Source organism: Notolabrus celidotus, chromosome 6 (assembly GCF_009762535.1).
Source record: "Notolabrus celidotus isolate fNotCel1 chromosome 6, fNotCel1.pri, whole genome shotgun sequence".
Classification (NCBI taxonomy): domain Eukaryota; kingdom Metazoa; phylum Chordata; class Actinopteri; order Labriformes; family Labridae; genus Notolabrus; species Notolabrus celidotus.
Genome location: NC_048277.1, coordinates 20,191,911 through 20,212,865, shown reverse-complemented (window position 1 = coordinate 20,212,865; position 20,955 = coordinate 20,191,911). Strand labels below are relative to the sequence as shown.

General features: G+C 40.9%; 1 protein-coding gene across 1 annotated transcript in view; it reads right to left on the bottom strand.

Annotated features, from left to right (window-relative positions):
• The window catches only part of mef2aa (myocyte enhancer factor 2aa), a 64,797-nt gene extending 46,081 nt beyond the window's left edge, over positions 1 to 18,716 (bottom strand). The window contains 1 exon segment of the mRNA XM_034686303.1: positions 18,578 to 18,716. The gene's annotated coding sequence lies outside the window, so the exon portion shown is untranslated.
• Between the last annotated feature and the right edge of the window lie 2,239 nt (positions 18,717 to 20,955).

The following is a 20,955-nucleotide window of genomic DNA, read 5'->3' as shown; positions in this document are numbered from 1 at the left end:
GGCTGGCACCACTGACTGAAAAGACATGTCAGAAGATGGTCAGATTACAAAGAACAATGTGGGTACTGTAGCAGAAAGCATGTTTGTGTGTGACACTCTGGCTTCTCTTGAGTGTTAGAACAGGACAGAGAATCTGTTTATGGCCTTAATCATGGGCTCCGTGTGCGTGTGTGTTTGTGTGTGTGTGTGTGTGTGTGTGTGTGTGTGTGTGTGTGTGTGTGTGTGTGTGTGTGTGTGTGTGTGTGTGTGTCAGTAAGAAACGGAGACAAAGAGATGAATATAAAAAAAAGACAAGGAAAGGGGGCAAACTAAGGCTAGAAGCAGGATCAGGTCAGCTATATCAGGCTTTGATTTCACCTCGATAAATATAACTCAAAGTCCTGCAGGATAATAGTTTGAGTCATCAAGCATGTTTGTTGTACTGATGCATTTAATTGATTTTTTTTTAACGAGCACAAGAAACTCACCTTATTTAGCAGCAGTGTAGACCAAACATCAAACACTAAACATACAGTTTATTGTTTTGCAATTGCAGTTGTCAGCTAACATGCTTTAGTGTCTACCATGCCTTGACTTTGCTTAACAACACATACATTTTTAAAAGAAAGAAGCCTTTTCAAAAAAAAAAAACAGAAGTGGCATTGGTGGTGAGATAACTTTAGCCATGTTTTTTTACGTAGTAGTATTTCCTAGAATTGATTTAAAAATGGAGGAAATACTTCTTCTAATAGGGTTTAAATGGTTCAATAAACAAGCACACATGATACAGCTTATAAATAGCCGCTCTTTCAGTTCGCAGTGGATGAGTTTAACAGCTAACTATCTAAGCTAACTTAATCTAAGCTAACTTCTAAAAAATCTCCCAAACCCAAAAAGAATCAACACAAGTTTGGTCTTATTTTGGTTTATCTGCTTCACTTTAGTTTATCATACACAACTTCAAGGTGAATCTGTTTTAATGAATTGACAGGTTTTGATAATGTCATTCCATATTCATAAATGTATTAATTTGAGCTCTCAGCATTAACACGTTAATCATGACATGATAAAGGTTCAAATTGACAGTTATAGTGTTCACAAATTGAATCATATTTGTTACTTTCAAGGATTAGGCAGACATCAGGCAGAGGCAGCCATCTTGTACTTATGTGCAGGAAAAATCCTGTTCAGGTGTCACTTTGTCACTTTGTCCTGTGCTGGTTGCACCAAACGTAATGTAGCTTTCTGGCGCTTTTTTGATAGTGACAACAGAAACACTGTGGCAGAGCTGTTACAATTAATTAACCATGATGTTTTAAAGCCTGGTTAACCAGTTAATCCCTGCATTCCTAGTCATGACCAGTCATATAGAGATTACCATTGCAGGGAACACAAGTTTCCACAAACCCCTCATCAGTTACTTTAACTCTGCCTGTCCCATTGAAAGTTACTAACCATAGACCTTTCTGGAGTCCCTGAGCTCCATTGTCTCAAAGGTTCCTCTGAGCTGCCGTAGGCATCCTCCTGCTGCAGACGTTCCAGACTCCAGCTGATACGGATGTGCTGGACTCCAGCGGCAACAGCTTCTACTACTCGTCTCATCAATATCACCTCTCTCTCTTATTCTCCTCTTTCCCTCTTGCAAGACCCACAAGGTTGAGGCATGATGGCTGTCTAACATGAGTCTGGTCCTGCTCGAGGTTTCTGCCTGTTAAAAGGAAGTTTTTCCTCGCCACTGTAACTAGCTAAATACTGCGAGGTGCAATGCTCATGATGGATTAAGGTGGGGTCAGACTGAGTCTTACCCTGTCTTGAAGTTGGGTCTCTGTTCACAATTTGACATATAATGGTCTAGACCTCCTATGTTTGTAAAAGCGTCTTGAGATAACGTTTGTTGTGATTTGGCGCAAGACAAACAAAGATTGATTGATTGATTGATTGATTTCCCGCATACAGGATCTGTATGAAACAGGGAAAGCATCCAAACTGGAACTCCTGAAAAGCTCAAATGCTGATGCATTAACCAGGGATCACTGGACGTCAGTGAGTAATCAAAATTATCTCAGAAAACTGCACAACATATTGATTCTGATTCGTTAGTGCACTCATTAAAGGTTCAACATACAAAAGCACGACACCTAGCAAAAACGTGCCCAGCACTTCTCCAAAGTTACGACAAGCAAAATTGGCAACAGTTGGCACGGAATAAGCCAACAGCAGCAAAACTCCTGCTATGCGAACATATGCATTTCACATAGTTTACAGAGGTCTATTAGTATTGGACACTCCAAGCATGGTCCAGCAAATATGGCAGTGAATGGACAACAGTCTGAGCCTCTAAACCAAGACGTCTCCACCAGATAGAACTCCAGACTGAGTACGATCACCTGCTGCAAAGACACAAAGACACACTCTGAGATACACTTGCTCTCCACCAGCAACGAAGCACTCCGGCCATGCTGACTGATGCAAAAATTTATAAAATCCAGAAGCTTGAGACACTCCTGAAGCCCTGCAGGTAAGCCACTTCTTTAAAAAATCACTGTATTATCATCTTCTGAATCTGATGCAACAAACGGGAGGATCATCTTTTAGGTGGCTGGTGGGTAACTGGTAAGAAATGCTTTACACTGTTAATATTGAGGACTTAAAAACTGTTTTGAAATACACAATAAAGAAATCGTGAACATAAAAATTCGAAATTAGCTATCTGCAGTTAATTGCATTCTAAAAAAATATTCTTTTGAAAGCTGTAATTGTAATAAAGTATTACAAGTCTAAAAGTAATGTAAGCCAATGTCTGCACATATGGTTCCTAAAGTAAAAACATGTCTTCTTTATTCCTATTAAAACAAAGGTCACTGGAGTTACATGCAGCAGAATATGTAACAGCTTCTTATCATGTACATTTAAAAAGACCTTGATATGATACACCTGGTCCACTTTGATAGAAACCAGTCCAGCACTTCTAAAAGTTGCTTACCAAACGTTTGTAACACATAAATCAATGTGCGGGGAATATGTCGCCATAGGAACAACCGCATCACCTTGACAGGAAGTCGATACGACATGTCTAACAGCACGAGTCCCCTCCTTACTGTACCTTCTGTTATATACGTGTAGTTCTCAAGAACCCGGTGTCTTTGAAAGTAACTCAGCACTGCAATCATTTCCAACCAGAGTCACTTTGATCCGCTGTGATGAGGTGTGAGACTGGTCAGGTGACAGGAGGGCCAGTCTGCCTCCTCCTCCTCCTCCCTGAAGACAGAGCATGGAGACACTGGGAGGCTTGGTGACAGGCCTGGCCCTTTCACAATCAATAAAACATGCTCAATTCCCAGTGTAATTACTGGATCCAGCAGCACGGCCTCCTCCCTCTCTGGTTTTGAGCCTGTGCTCACTCCACACAAAGTTGAGGCATTACTCCCTCAACTGTTGTCCTATTTTAAAGGAAACATAAAATTACAGAGTGGATTTATGTTGCAAGGTTTACCTAATAAGCAAAAAAGAAACGAGGCCAGAAATGTTTTGTACATAATAAAGCTATATCCACTAGGTTTAAAACACTAAAACATATCCAAACAAAACTAATATCTTGTGTTAAAGAAGCACCCAGTAGAGAGTTTGGACAACAGCCAAAGTCTTGAGCAGAGCCGTGACAGTTGAGTTTCCTGAGCACACCAGCGTAAGCCTCAGTGTCCTACCACAGGCCGTGGGCAGACAAGACTCAACTTCCTGCCCCTCCATTTCCTGTTATTCAGGACCCTTTCTACGTGCCCTCTGCGGGGGGAGTCAGAGGGAGCAAAGGAGAGGAGGAAGAAAGGGAGGGACCACCTTTGGGACACCCTTCCCCTCTGATCCTTCCCCTTATTACCTTCCTGACTGTGAGTCCGAGACTAAACAACAACAGAAGCTCATCTCTTGTGGCTTCGCTCTGTGTGCTTATTATGTTTACTGGAAGGGTCATTACACAGGCTGGACGACGTGCACATTAGTCGCTTACTTTATAATTAACAGGCAGAGACCTTTCCTTGTTATTCCGACGCTCCACCCGTTACGTAAGAGTGAATCACGGCTCTCAACGCAGGGGTTAATATATATTGAAACGCCATGACTATGGTGGAACTACATTTCTGATTTGATGCAACAGCCTCACACTGTAATCTGATGTGCATTGAAACAGGGATTCTGTGAAATAATCCATGACAACGTTTTAAAGTGTATCGAACTCAAAGTGTCAACACTGTGGCTCAGTTACGATTAGCTCCTGGCAGGCTGGAGACACAAAGCGAGGCAGCCCAAATCCACAGTTTTACCGATTTGTTTCAATGGAGCCTTGACACCGGCACAGCAGGAAATGAACATCCCCCTCTTTGTTCTTGCTTTCATCAGGAGGTGCTGCACCTGTAAATGGGGGCTGTTGGCCTGAGGGGAGTGGAGGCAAGCCAGCCCTCTCACACTCTCTCTCCAGCTTCCCTTTTGTGCGAGTGCGCTTATCTCCCTCTCCAGCAGTGAAAGGCAGGATTGTGGCCCCGGCAGCATCACTAGTGTTAATGTCTCCTGATGCTAATCTGACACCCGGCTGATCCCTCAACAACCACTTTCTCCATTCCTTCTTTTAAACCCTCCCCCTCCTTTCTTTCTTCCTTTCTTCAGCTCTTTCTTCTTCTTTCTCATGATTTCTGTCTTTCCTTTTCTCTCTACGTTTCTTTGAACTCATGTTATACATTCCCTCACCTCAGTTTCCAAGGCAACTAATGAGATATAATTAATAAGAGCTATCGCAAGGGCATGTGAACAAAAAAAAAGTGAAATAGGCGGCTTTGAGAAATGTAGGGAGAGGTGAGGAAGTCTGAAAAACAGATTCTCAGCAGCACTTCCCCTTCTTCGTGTAAAGCTTTGCTCGGGGTGACACTTTTCTTCCCAAGGTATGATTGAAATAACAATTAAAGAAGACGTTAAAATGGTTATGATATGATTACCTTGAAGGTGTATTAAGAAAATCAAATTCATGTGCACACAAAAGAAAACCCTGCGGGCCAACATCTTGACATCGTAAAATGAAGATTGGTAAATATTTCATAAATTTGCTTAGAGAGTCAAACCACTGTGAGGTCATCTTTCTCATCTTATTTCATTAAGCAATATGTTTCCTTTACATATTAAACTAGTCATAAACTGACTCAATCAAGTAAGATATAACCACATTGTTCCAAATGAGACAGTGACCTGTGCGGTGGGGACACGCACAAAGCCTGCAGTGAAAGCCTGAACTGAAATGGCAGCCGCGCAGACGACGAGTGGTTAATCTGCCCTGATGACTGCTAGCTCAGTCCAACTCTCCAATGACCCAGCTGTAATCCCACATTGGATCAATGCAAGTTCAAACAATCCTCCATGCTGCTAGCACCTTGCCTGGGCTGGGGGGATGGTGTTGTAAGACAGGGACCAGGAGACAGAAAGCTACTTATCACCTCCAAAATGACATCAAAAGGAAAGAAAACCCCACAGGATGAACCTGCTCTTGCTGAGGAAATGTCTCATTGTACAGGCAGCGTTACACAGCCCGCTGAATGGAAATGATGTCGCTCTTCAGACAAACACCAGACATGTATCCAATCTGCGAAATCTGAACGACTGGATATAACAACCAATAACCAAAGGACATCAGATGCTGACAGCATTACCAGACAGACATCCTCCATCTCACTCTCACTGTACTGTCAGGGGATGAGAGGACTATGCAAGGTGACTTTGACTAAGTGCCTTGGGGTTTCATGAGAAAACGCCATTGACATTACATTAATTTCATGTCTCTTTTTTATCTGACTTAGAGCCACAGAGCCCTGGATAGCAGGGAAGAAAGGAATTCATTTTTCTGTTTTAGCTTTCAAGCAGAGGCAAGTTACAGGCCAAGAAGACAAGAGTGACAAATGCGTGACATGATCGGCAACTTTTGGCTTAGTTTAGGAGCCATTCATCAGAGGGGTGAGATATAAGCATGACCAAACAGGAAAAAATGTAACTCAAAAACTTTCCACTGCTCTTCATGCATGTCTGGTTTAAACAGCAGGTGTGTTTTTGAAAAAGAGAGAAGGAAAACAAGAGGGGGAAAGAGAGAGATAGTGGAAGACAGTATGACTGTGTTAACTCTGTGGAAAGACGTAAGGGAAACAAGACTAAAAGAAGCGCCCTGCGCCCATCCCATCCCACCTCTGTGGTAGTGTGCGGCAGCGGCGTTGTAACATAATTACTGCTGGGACACTTCTATTCCCAATGATCCATTTGCGTCAGTCAGGTTTTCGAGCGCAGCCAATGAGTGGATTCTCAGTTTCTCAAGGATAAAGAGATGACCCTCTCCTAACAGTTATATCCATTTCATGTAGAAGAGCTACTCTCCTTCTCAAGGTAAATCCCCTGATGCATATTTGAGTGAAACTTTTATGAACAAAGAAAATTATGGTAACTTTCTCGATGCAAGGGTAGAGTGATGAATTATGTCTCATTAAAAATGAATGTGTTTCACATCTAAGCTTCATAGAAAAAAAATGCAGTTACTATGGTGTCGATGTTGGATGGTGCCTGCTCAGTACTGCCGCACACTTAAGTCGGAAGCTTAACACCTGATAAGAATTTCCTGTGATCACTGAAAAACCTTGAAGGTCACTGAGGATTGGTTGAGAAATAATGTCTAAAAAATATATTCAGCTAAACCGATGACAAATAAATGTTCCCCAATAAACTTTAAACTTAATTTGTGAAAGGGTTTCTGATGCTGAAGTTAGTGCTGCTACATGAAGCTTCAGCTGCACCAATTTAGAGACAAAGACGTTTTTGTGAACGTTGATGGCTTGGTCAATTTGTCCAAGATTTCGAATCAAGTTGCATCTTGAAAACTGTTCAAACTTATTTTCAGTCCCTATGATTATTGATATTGGGATCTTTGAAAGATTGCTGAATGTTTATTATTATACAGTCTTGGACTTTTGAGCTCTGAGAATTAGGGATGGGAATTTACAGTAATCCTTGTATTTGATTACTCAAATTTTCTAATGAACGATTACTCGAGTACTCGCAATTATTTATTTTTTTAAACCGTAAACAAAAATAAATAAATAAAAGTCCATCGGACACGGACCTCCCGGACCAGAATTGTTGTAAGTTCTGCTGCCTTTTCTTCAGACATCTTTTCCACTCTTGTAGTTGTTGTTCTTCAAGATTTGTAGCTTGTACTCTGGCTCGACAAACGCGATCAGCTCTTTGAAGCCTTCTCCTTCCACAAAACTTAATGGGAGCATATCTCCAGTTACCATTTTGGTTATTATCAGGCTAATCTTCTCTGCTCTGGTTTCATCACAACAGCGTGCGCTAACAGGGCTAGCAAAAGACGTGATGCGAGACTGCCTGTTATCTGTCCCCGCTGTTTTCTCCTTGTGCTTTAAGCACATGTGGTTAAGCATCAAACTAGTATTTCTATGGTATGTAAGTTTAACGCACCATACCTTGCACTGCACATTAACTTCATCGATTTTTTCGAAGTACTTCCAGACATCACTTTTTTTAACTGGCATGTCGCAGGTGTCGCAGACGATTCTGTATTTGTTGTGCTTTTGGCTTCGGTGGAAAAATATGTCCCTAGAGAGTTGCCGTAGCTGCCGTTAAACAGTTGTCTTTGCTGAAATCTGGCTCGGTGTGTATTAAACCTGAAGCTGTGGCCGGAGATGTCATATGTTTATATCCCGTTCATTATTTTCCGACCTAGTATATTAAGTTAGGCGATAACAAAAAGCACATGGTCACACATGTAACGCTGTATGAGTTCAAGTTATCTTGCCAGGTGCACGAGTAACAAAATGCTATTCGAATAAGGGGATCGATGGCGAGTACCCGAGTACTCAAGTAATCGTACCCATCCCTACAGTGAATCTGATGTAATGGTGACAAATGAAGTGCTCTGTCTTGGGCTGGTGTCTTGCCAGAATTTTAAACTGCAATGGGTACAGTTTTCCTCATGGCAGCACGGAGTAAAGATTCGCTGTGCTACACTGAAAAAAGTCTTTATATCGACTTAACCTCTCGACCTTCGCAAATATTTTCTAATCAGCTGATCTTCAGTGTGTCATACTGTATCTGTAAAGTGCAATCGGCACAGTAATGACTGGCTACTCACTTCAAATTAAAGCCATTGGTTTAACAAACTGTATCTCTGAGCAAAAGCTCTCCATCACCCACATTCCTTATGACAGGATGTCAGTTTAACAAGTCAGTGTCTTGACACAGCACAGCATCAGTATTCAAGATTCTTTATGGATGAACACTTTCTGTGTCCAGATATTGCTCCTTCTGATGAAGTTACATGTCACACATCTGATAACTTTGTGTATATTTTGCTGTAACTGTGAGAACATATTCATCGGAGCTCCTCATATCTAACAATCAGAGACAGACACAAAAACTCACATGCACAAATGGTGTAAAACTAACACTTGCATAGCCTTAGAGGTTTATAAATGTGTATGGCAATTCAGGGTGGTACTGTGGTCTGATTTAGTGCTATGGCATGTGCCCATTTGCATGGTTGTCTATCATCAGATGGACTTCTCACCAGGGAGTAATAATAATGCCAGCGCCATGGGGAGCAACAGTCCCCCACCCTCCCAGGAACCCTGCGAGCTGTGTTAAGTGCCATGGCAGCCTTTTGATGTTTTACAGACCGCAACTCAGAAATGGTAAACAGCGAAGATGAACCAAGATCTTCCTCCAGGGGGAATCCGCAGTGTAAGGATATTAGGGACGTCATGCATAATGTGTCTCAGCAGCAGCAGCGCATTTACAGGATCTCAACACGTCTTTGGAAGTACTCTGGATCCGGATTAGACCCTGAGATTTCAGATATTCACTTCTCCCCCGGAGTTTTAATGATAAGCAGGAAGATTTGAGTCGCTGCACAAGACAACAGTGTTTGCTAAACATACATGTAGACCACATTGTTTAGGTTCCCTATGCCTTCAGAGAACGTCTGCTTTTAATGGGAAAAAAAATTAAAAAGCAGAGGATAAATATTTGATTTTGTCTTCCCATTTTTATCTTCCACTCGATGCCTCTTTCCCACAGTGTTCCATTACATAAAAGGTTTATGCAATCTGAGCAGTGAGGATGGCCATGAGTCATAACAACAGTGAAAGGGGCTGGCTAAAGTAGCATTGATTTTTTTTTTTCTTGTAGTTTCAAGTTAAAGGATTAATCTTTTAATGATCTTGTGGAGGTTTGTTATTACACATTTGTATTTCATCTACAATATTCAAATGAAAGCAGTTTCCCTCAATCTTCAAGTTAAATGTGAAACATAGAGGGTGAGCAAGCTGGAAGATGTTTAGATTTCTGAATAATTAGAGTCTGATTTGTCAACAATTTGTTTTAACTGTAAACATGTCCATCTTAATGTCTATCTCATTTACCAACTCTGTATGAGCAACGTTCACTCAGGGTTTTCTCAGCAGCTGCAGCCAACAGTTACTCCCAAATCAGATGATGTGTGCTAGCTGTCACATGAACACTGTGTGCAAACAGTGTGATAGAGAGAGAGGGAGAAGGACAGAGGAAGCGTAAGAAAGAGAGACCCCCACAGGCCCTGCTGCTGCTCGCCTCTCCAGGAATCTTTTTAGTCAAACTGTTCGCTGATAGCCTCTGGTTCCGAGTCCCAGGGCCAGCTGCTGATGATAGATGCCACCCCAACCCCCTTCTTCTCCTAGACCCCAACATACGCTTTGAAACGCCTGAGACCAGTGATTCAGGTTTGAGGAGGGAGGAGGAAGGGAGGGGGACAAAATTAAGAACAACACAGTCTGACATGAAGGCTGGCAACAGCTCACCGGTGGAAACACTACACCGTTTTCTACACGATTTGCAGCCCACAGCACACAGATGGAAAGTGGACTGGGAGAAAGGGAGAGGACAGACGGGCAGACGCACAAACAGCGGGCAGACTCAACACCTCGCTCACAATCACAGTCACACTATAGAGAGCTGGGATCTAGAGACTGGAGATGCAATGACAATACTTTGAATGCCCTTGATTGTTTAAAGGCTGGTTCAAACTGAAATGCATCAGGAAGTGAGTGTCAGGTTTTGGGTATCTGGCACTGGCAAGTATCCAGGTCAATCCACAATCCAACACGATAACCAATTAGCCTCCCAAAAACTCAAGTGATTTAAGCTAGGGATGTTCAGAAGCCACTAATTTACTGGAACTTTTATTTGGAATTCAATTTCCGACAAACCGACGACGGGTAAACAATGTCAAATTGGTTTGCCAAGTGTCTAACATTAGCAGAGCTAGCACAATCCGTGTATCATTCATTCATTTGATTTTCAAAATGAAACCAAAAATAAAAAAATGAAAACACGGATAGCAACTCTTATTCCGATTTCTGGTTTTGTGCTCAAATGAAAAATGGGGAAAAAGGATAACAAGAGTTTTATCTGATTTCGACATTTTCATCTGTCGAAACTTGAGTGACCTATAAGTGAACTTTACTCAGACGTAAAGAAAAGAAGAAACGGGCTTTAGCGTTATGGCTGGACTAGAGAACTACTCGGAGCTCGTACACCACTTTTTTTCGGGATGGCAAAACCTATGCAGAGATTTCCACTGCACTGCAGGAGGTCAGCAAAGAGTGTCATGTTAGTCAAGGCTAGCAAAATGTCAGTACAGTTTTTTCATCACGATTATACACTACCAGTCAAAAGTTTGGTAACACCTTCTCAAATCAATGGTTTTTATTTATTTTAATTATTTTCAACATAGTAGATTAACACTGAAGACATCAAAACTATGAAATGAACACAAATGGAATTATTTAATTAACAAAAAAAGTGTTAAACAAACAGAATATGTTTTATATTTTAGATTCTGTAAAGTTTTCCTTGATGACAGCTTTGCACACTCTTGGTATTGTCTCAGTCACCTTCATGAAGTGGTCTCTTGGAATGGTTTTGAATGAACAAGTGCTATGTCAAGAGTTCATTTTTAGAATGACTTGCCTTCTTAATGTGTTTGAGACCATCTGTTGTGTTGTTCAGAGGTAGCACACAATGGATAGCCCTATTTGACTACTGTTGTAATCAAGCAGCAACCTCCGGTCTAAAAATATGAGTCAATGCGGAAGTGTTAAAACCTGCAGTTCATCAAGGATCCGCTTGAGGCTGGCTCTGGAAGTACCGGAAGTCACATACACATGAATGGGAAAAAGACCATCTTTGCAGCATTAATAAACATGTTTACAGCCTGGTACAAAAGATGAGTGTAGTCTGAATAGCTCATTTCTCGATGTCCTCTCACTGTGAGGGGGTAAATTTTATTCTAATTCGGCAATTTCGAAGATATTGAGATTACTAGTCTTCCAATGAGAGGCAGAGCTGCCTGCAGGAACACTGCAGCTGTTGGCTAGGAGGCTCAAAGCCCGCCTCTTTACGTCACACTGGCTCGACAGAAGCAATATGGCTGCCGCTGCCGATTGGCTTCAAAACAGCTCTTCAGAAACAGATGGGTGACGTCACGGATACTAAGTCCATATTTTATACAGTCTATGGTTGTAATCCATATTATTGCTAAACCATATCATAGTTTAGATGTCTTCAGTATTAATCCATAATGTTGAAAATAATTAAAATAAATAAAAAACATTGAATGAGAAAGTGTGTCCAAACTTTTGACTGGTAGTGTATATATTTCCCAACAGCACCAAAAACAGTGGGGTCAATAGTGGCCCATTCTCAAGTCTAGGTATCTGAATAATTTTTGGAATAGCTTTAGTCGAAGTGATACTTGATTAGGGCTTCAATCCGCCTAATATGGGCGGAGTCAATAACACATTATTATCAGTCTGAACCATAGACTGTATAAAATATGGACGTAGTGTACGTGACGTCACCCATCTGTTCCTGAACGCTGTTTTGCCAATCGACGGCGGCAGCCATATTGGAAATGCGGAACTCAACCAGGCAGAGTGTGACGTAAAGAGGCAGAGTTTAAGCCTCCTAGCCAACAGCTATGTGTTCCAGTCCGGGAGTCAAGTCAGTCATGTCCTTATTTGGGAAAAAACTTGTAATCTTAATATCTTCTGAACCGTTGCGTTAGAAAACAAAATCACCCCCCATACAGTGTGTGCCGATAGAGAAATTAGCTACCTAGAGCCAAGCCGTTTCTTGAACCAGGCTGTAAACATGTTTATTAATGCTGCAAAGATTGTCTTTTTTGAATTGGTGTCTATGTGGTTTCCAGTGTTGCTGCAGCCAGCCTCAAGCGGATTCTCAATGAATTGCAGTTTATAACACTTCCACATGGGCTTCATACTTTGAGACCGGAGGTTACCGCTTGTTCTGAACCTGCACACATAGCATAAACAAACAGAATTGTAACATATGTGTAACAAGTTGGAAACTCATGCTTAAGCTAAAAAAAAAACACCCACAAGGCATTGCAGTGTTCATGCTGCTGGAGTTCAGCCTTTACAGCAGAGAGGGAGGCAACTTTGAACCAGCAGTTAGAGTCCTGCGGTGGACTGGAGCAGCTTCCAGAGAGCGGAGGGGGGCTGGGTCACTTCCATTCCCAGTTCATATGACTGATGTGTACGGCAGAATAATGGGAGGAATCACATCCCCCCCCAGCTGTCCTGGTTCACATAGCTCCTCAGACAAACAGAAAAACAACAATATAGAAGGCCAGGCCTCCTTCCTGCAGCACAGAGGGGCCACAGGGCCAGTCCAGCAGCTGCAGGAGATCTAAGTCTTCCTTCCAGCCGCTACTGGACTTTCAGTCAATGTGCTCGCTGTTGGAGCTGACACCCAGGTCTTACAGCTGGATTTACTACACTTGCCGTCGATAAACAATTGCTTTCTTTGGTAACACAATAGGAGGCTAGATTAAATGGATCAAACAGAGATGTTCTGCTATCATTTTTTCTTGACTGGAGTATTAGCCAATACAGGGTGCGCTTCTTATACTCGTTCGTTTGAAGATACACAGATATAATGGCTGTTATCTAACTGCTTAGGCTCTATTAACATATGTGGATTCTTGGTTGCTATCACTTTGTTATGGTCTGACCCAGTCTGCTAAAGGAATGCAAACCTTATTTAAAAATAACTACGCACCTAGAAACCCATCAGATTGCCTCTTGGCCTACCTGAAGTCCTGTGCACATGCAACAGCGTTGAAGAAACCCTTACTTTAAACAAAGATGCTTTATTTTAAACATTTTACTCTTAACTTAAATAATAAATGCGTGTTCAGGAAACAATCAATGTAGACATTTTGTTAGCTCTTGCTGGAAGTTGTATCTTTGTAAGCAGTGCACTGTTCTCTGCAGATTTCAAATGGTAGATGCTAGTGGCAGCAATGTTATATGTTATTGCTGCCTAAGCTTCTGTTATGGAGAAGAGAAAGATTAAATTTGGGGTATGGTTATGGCAATTAAATTAGGGTAAATGTCATTCACTGGCAGGTGCATACTGCATGTCAGATCAGTGTGAGAACAACTCTAGTTTCAAATAGTCTTTTTTATCCCTTTTTATTTGTACAATAAACAGCTTCATCACACAGAGCAAACCAGGCTTTGAAGAAAGTTTACTTTGCACATAATTCAATTGTTTGTCTGTTTGGATGCCTCGACTCAGTCAACTCTGTACAAAGGCAGGGTAGTGAAATCTCCAGTGAGAGTCGCTTTTTAAGATCTACAGTAGAACATCAGGAACTCTATACAGTGGGGTATATTAGCAATCATGGGAGATCTTTTGATCTAGTAAATTAGATTATAATATATTCCTTTGATTTATGTTTTTTCCACAGTCTCATTAAAATTCAGTTTAAATGCAACTCAGCAAAGAGATGTCTTTCTTAACTTCCTTTTCAGTTTAGCTTTCTACACATTCACCTTATGATCACCACAACATGTTGGGAGCAATGAAGTCCATCACTGTTATCAGATTTTAAAACCTGCAAGTATCATTTGCAAAAAGGGCTTAAAAGTGACTTATCAAACCACAGGACTCGCACGTTGGAGTTACACGTCCCCTGAGAGTGGCCCACTCACTTCTGAGATGAAGGGTGTGATAGTATGGTTTTTCTTGCACTCCAGATCAACAAACAAATAGGAAGAGGCGTCTGAGAAGGTGCAAAATGACTTGTCTTCTCAAAGTCATCACCTTTGCCCCACCACATTCTCCACAGTCTCCTTTCCTCAAACCACAAAGTGCGCATGCTGTGCTCTCTGAGCAATACAGGCGGGGGCTGTTCAAAACTTTAAAAAAAAGCAGCCTGTAGCTATAAAGTTGTTTTTAAATAAGAGGCTTAGCACCAAGATGGACAGTAACTATTCTTTTATCAAGGGATACTTAAATTGCTAATATGGCTCTATATGTTTGTATCTACTCACAGTCACAATCAATGACCAGTATGAAGAGTGAGAGACAGACTGGGATCATAGTGGTGAAAGCAGATTAGCAGCAGATTTAGAGTGCGGCTCTGCTCCAGGATCTTCCCCCGCTGGCTCTCTGCTGTGGTCCAGGTTGCAGAGGTGAAGAGACCTCCAGTCAGGTCTCATTTGGAAGAGCAGGGGGGAGACAGGAAAAGACGGCACGGCTTTAAGCTGCTCTGCCCTGCTCAGCAGCACATGTGCTGAGTGAGCCAAAGAGGTGGCTTACCAGCAGAGGTCTCAGTCAAGGGCAGGACAGTTGAAAGGTCAGTGCGAGCTGTCCTGCTAAACAAACAGAGCCTCAGCGAGTCATGCATTTACCCTCTGAGCTTACATCAGGCTATTAGAGCGCCAAAATTGTACTGGAGATTTGTTTTTTTGTTTGAGTGTCGGAGCTTGTGCAATTAATATCTACTGTATATCAGTACAGTCTTTTTATAAGACTCTCTTAAAGCAACCTCAGAATATATTATTTAACTGATTAGCTGATATTTGAAAACTGTTAGAGTACTCATTACATTTTGCTTTCAATAAAAATTAGTTCAACTTTGAGTCAAACACCCCATGTAAACCTGTGAATGGTATTTAACAGGTTCATACTGTCCAACACCTAATGCAAGTTCACACTCAGACCATGGCTCATGATCACAGCACATGAACGTCCTGTCTGATACATGCAGCACACGAAAGCACCCCATAGAGATGGCTAGAAACTGAACATATCAGGTCGAACTACAGGGCCATCGTGACCTAATTAGCATCATCCAAACTCAGAAGGAAAAAAATGTATAAAACATTGTCTCTTTTCCTGCTTTAAATATTTGTAAAGGTCGGATAAGTGTAAATCAGCAGCAGTGTACCAAAAAAGCAGCACAGTCTTGTCTTTAGTCTACAGGGGACAGTCTACAGTTAACTGCGATCTAAAACATTATCTGCAAGGCTCCAAATTCTGCATCCAACCTCCAGGTCTCACAGGAAAACGCTGGAATCTCCATATTGATGATACAGCTCCAATAAACAATGAATCATGTTGCTACGATGCTTTTGTTAGGCAAGAAGGAGGCAAGAGAGTGTTTTCTTCTTTTTCAGTGATTGTTAAATTAAAACTTAAAACTAAAATTAAAAAAAAGTTCAAGCTTGCCATGATGCTGAAAAAAAGTTCAACTTTACAGAGAAAAAATGAATTAATTTGAGATTTTAAAAAGTGTCTCCTCTCTATCGTCTAAGTGCATTTGTCTGTGAGGTAGCCCATATTTTCTGATGTTTTAAGGACCTTTTATAACAAGTTCCATCAACAAAACCAAACAAGAAATGAGGTTAAGTGTTCACACTCTTTGCCAGACAACTGCACTTAAAGCTCACTCTCTACAAAAACAGCCAGCCAATGTTTCCATAAACATAAATTAAATAAAGCAGAAAAGATTTGGGTAAAAGAGCCAGAATTCTGCTGAAAAATCACTGATATTAAGCCTGAAAAATAGCGATAAAATGCACAACTGCTGAAGCTAAGTTTAAAGTGAAAATAGGAACATTTTTGGCTTACCAAACAATCAAAAAACACCTCCCGCTGTACTGGACTGAGAATATTCAGCATCTATCTCTAATTTTTCATTCAATACATCCTTGGCTCTCAGCTTTCTGGTGTTTTGTCCTTCTTGGAAATCAAAAATGTCCTGGGAGGAGGAGAGTGGAGGAGAAAGACTTTCACTCAGTGATTCAGAGGCATCGAGTAAACGCCAGCATTCTCTTTCTGACAACCAGCGTTAATTGCAGATCCGACTCGCCCACACACTCCACATTTCTCCTGGAAGGAGAAGCTGAGACACCGAGATTGAAGTGGGATGAGGAGTGCAGCAAAAGATGCTGCAGCTGCCCGTTCCTCACACCGTCACCACCTCTCATTTCTCCCTTTCCACCGAGAACTTGTGCTGAGACACTAACAAGCACTTACGCACATTTACAGAGACATGCAGGGGCACACAAACAGGACATGTAACAAGGCTAGAACGTTGCATAAACAGAGGTAGTCATCAGCTAGTTCACAATCCTCCATCATAATATTGTAGATGAAATAATGAAGGGTAAAATCGAACAGATAAATAATCAACCTCTGTGTGTTTGTCTAATATGAAGGTGGAACATTTGGGGTCTCTGAGGTTAGAGCAATAGTTCACCACATGCATGAGAAAGACATTCACGCTGGCTCTATCTGTGCCTTCACAGACATCATATTAATTTCTTTGACTAATAGACAACATAAATTGTTAAAATGATATTCATCTGAGCAGCGCTGAAAGAAGCCCTCATCCACACATTAGACATAAGAGCTCACGTGATGTGGATCATGAGCAACAAGGCCCATTACAGGCGAGGCCCGGGGCAGCATGAGAGCTAATGACTGCAGATTGGAGGGTGCTTTACTACTTTACTTTAGAAATCACTGGCAACCAGCTGCTAATGTACATGCCGTCAGAACATAAAACAGACAGTGAAAAATACAAGTAATACTGCTGCAACAACTCAGGTCCCTGCAGGATTACATTAACAATGAAGTACGACACTGATTCGACCTGGACTATGCTTTCAGTAATACAAATATGTAAGGCAGAGCAATCATTCTTAAATGTGTCAGTAAGCAGTACAGAAATAAACACATTTTAAGGATGCCTTTAAATTTTTTCCAAAAGACAAAAATGTAGTATTTTTTCCGTACAATGACAGAAAATAAGTTACAATAACTGAAACTTATCTAGAGAAATACAATCCAATACCAAGTCATTTTGAAAGAAGTGGATAGAAAACAGCTGCAGGTTAAGCTGGTGGCATTTTTTGGTACAACTGAATAAAGTCTACTCCTTCAGTACAATATTAATGAGAGGTGTATGGTGTGTACACATTCATTACAAACATTTCAGAGGGTCAGGTTACTGTTGGCTATCACATACTCTGGCCAGGGCTTAAGGTCACAAGAGTCCTGGAGATCCAAAGAAAGCGTCACGCGCAATCCTCTCTCACAAGTTGTGATATCAAACTGCCAATACAGATTATTTCAAATATACTGTACATTGTGCCTTAGTCTTTTACTTTAAATAATAAAAAGTGGTATTTTTATGCCTTTTCATGTAAAAAAAAAAAAAAAAAGGGATGTAGAGACAGAAATGAGGTTCACAGAGCAAGCCACATATTTCACCTGCTTGGTGGCTATTACACCTGGTGATTACCTTTAGATAAGATCAGATGTAAAGCTCTGCATGGAGTGAACTCATCTTTGTTAGAATATTAAATAAGTGTATGATACAGTTGTACAGACATGTATGAAGTGCAATGATGTCATGTGCAAAGGCTGACAAGCACAATTCAATACCATTAAGGTCAAGCAATTATGAAATCTGGCAACTTAGTGTTGCCATGTTTGGAATTAAATAGCCTGATGATTTTCTAGCTCATACTTTGAGTTTAAATCATCCTAGGTTGTTTTATGTGTTCTTAGAAGTTGTAAGTAAACATTAACTTTGCTGTGAACTCAGTTTCAGACCAAAACTTGTATTATATCCACTGTGTGAACTGTTGCCTGCTGCTGTTGTGATAGCTCAACAGTGTTGTGAGAATCACAATAATTACTATTTTTGCGTCTGTTTTAAAAAGTAGCTCACTGCCTGACATTTCATATGCCCACTTTCAGTCCCCACGAAGACAAATGACTGCATTTGAAGAAGTAAGTCGTATTATTAACCCATCATGAAAGATTAACAACAAGTCCTTTTCACTGCGTGTTGTGTTAAAAGATGATTCGCGTAAAAGTTTCTCGCGATTGACAGATAACAGCGCGCGTCTGATTCCACCCTTTTAACAGCCAGTTTGTTGTTTAAGGGCATAAAAACCTCACTTCTAAACCAACATGGCTGATTAAAAATGACATTCAAAGGCTTATTATCTGCGATCTGTCTTTAATCCTTCATGTACCTTGGTGAAAACAGATAGCAAAACAGATAGAGAGATACTGTTAATGTCTCCGTCTCCCAAATCCACTCTACGTCTCCCTCTTGCGCCTTTCTACTCTCACTCTCCGGAGCTACAGTACCGCTTCCACACTCCGTAACATTGTTTCTATTTCCGTTACTCACCTTTACTCCCGAGTCAGTCGCTGAGTATAGGCACTCTATATCGGTGGCTCCAGTGGATAAACGTAATTTCAGTTCACATTTACACGCTGACTGCTATTTTAGGGGGAGCTGACAAACTCAGAAAAGCCAGTCTCCCTCTTGTCAGTGAAAGACTCCTCCCCTTATCTGACGAACTGCCTCCCTCCCTCCCTCCCTCTCTCTCTCTCTCTCTCTCCCTCACTCTCCCTAACTCTCTCAAGCACACACACACACCCAAACACACACTGTCAAAACATGAGAAAAAGTCTCAAAAGTGAAAGTTTTCTTGAATTTTAGGACGCAAACTTAATATTTACAGCAGAGGACATAGTCTATATCTGCTCAACAGAGTTTTACAGTCATGTACAATGTCTGTGCTGTTTCATTTCATGGTCTTTATACCTAACTCATGTTAAAACAGGGGATTATGCAGTCAAAGTTTCAACAAACTCAACTTTTGGAAACTTCAGCTGAACTGAGGGACACAAAAACAACCAAGAAAACGTTCATACTAGACTATCTGAATAAGTCACAATAATTACTGAATCAATTTCCTCAAGACTGACTACATTTGGGACAAACATTTTCCCCAAATTACTTCACTCTGCCTCATTACATTAGATACATTTGACGTCATATCTCTAAGACAACAGCCATGGAATTTGGCTTGAGGGGCACCTCCCTGAGCCAATCAGAAACTGCAGCGACTGTTAAGCAGCCAACTAGCGGAAGAAGGCGGGAACCTGTTTGATTTCAGTCTGGGCTTGTCACGTGTACGTGCTGGATCAGAGGAGGTGTGGTTACTGGCTCACAGCAGTGGATTTACCGGCGTTGAGCATGCAGCAGGTGCTATACAAAATACAGCACATTTACTAACTTAGGATGTATGACACTGGATTGGGTTTTTATAGTTAATAAGGACTGTTTTTAATAGTTTTTTTGTTAAAATATAACTGTTTAGGTCTTGCAGTATCAGTGACTCGTTCTAGCTGATTAGTGGCCCATTTCACCTGAACACTGATCATCTCAAAAGTGTGGGACAGCTGATGATTCAAAAGCTGTAAGACCTAAACAGTTATATTTCATTACATCAATTCAACACAAAAACATTTTTAAAAAATCCTTATTAACTATAAAAACACAATTCAGTGTCATACATTGCTTTTTCTTAGTTTCCTAAGCAATGAACCCAAAAAGTGGCTCAATTTATCTGATGTCACCCTACTTGTTTTATTTGTATGAATTGAATGAACGTGTGGTCAGGTTAAACTATGGTTACTGTATACACATGAGAGAAATGCTAAACAGAACTACCTGTAAGAACTAAGTCCTCATTTTTAAAATGTGTAAGTTTAACTTACAAGGACTATAAATTCCTCTTTTAAAAAGCTTCCTTGAAACATAGCACTACTGAGATTACAGGACTTCATTGGAACATTGTCACTTCAACTTTGATAGTACGAAGATTAATTGGCTCTGTTCAATGAATATGAATTCACTAGGGGTGTACCGATTCATCTACTTCATCGATGTATCGATTTATATTCCTATGATCCAACTACATCGATCTGTGCTCAGCAAGTTGGCCTTCGACATATATCTATCTAACATCGTTTTAAAAGGTAATAAATCGATGGTATTGATATTAGGAAATAACCCTTTGGATTAAAGCACGGCAGACTTTACATGAATGTGGGTTTTTTTGCACTTTTAATGATAATGACGTTAAACGTTACTCAAGTCAGGCTGCCTGTCTGTGACGTCATCGCCACGCAAGCAGACAACAAAACATAGCATGGAGGATGGCAGGGGAGAAGCCGGCGAGCGAGAAATTATCAAGCCACCATTGCGGTCCAGCGTGTGGAAACACTTTGGCTTTTGCAAAGACGGAGATGTTCTAAATAAGTCGTTCGCTGTTTGTAGGATATGTAAAGGTCAAGTAAAGTACCACAGCAACATGTTAAATCTATCCTGATTCCCTTACAAGAAACAACAGGAATCTAGTATCCAGTATCAAGGTATTTATTTCACGGTCACACTGGTTGAATTTTTGGCTAAAAAGTTACTGAATCGATTTCAAGTCACTGAATCGTTTCGGATTGTATCGTTCTAAATTAACCAATATCTTCCTTTAATCGTATCAGCGACCACAAATCATGATACGAATCGAATCGTTGTTAAAAAGAATCGTTACACCCCTAGAATTCATTCATTTTTCTATGTAGCATAGTCAAAGCAATCTAATGTCTCTTGGAACAGAAACAGTGAAGTGATGGCACCTTGCTCTAGCTGAATAGTAGAATAGGGCGTAGACATCCTCTACTAATTGCATCCTGTTTGTTACACAGTGTTAAGTAAGG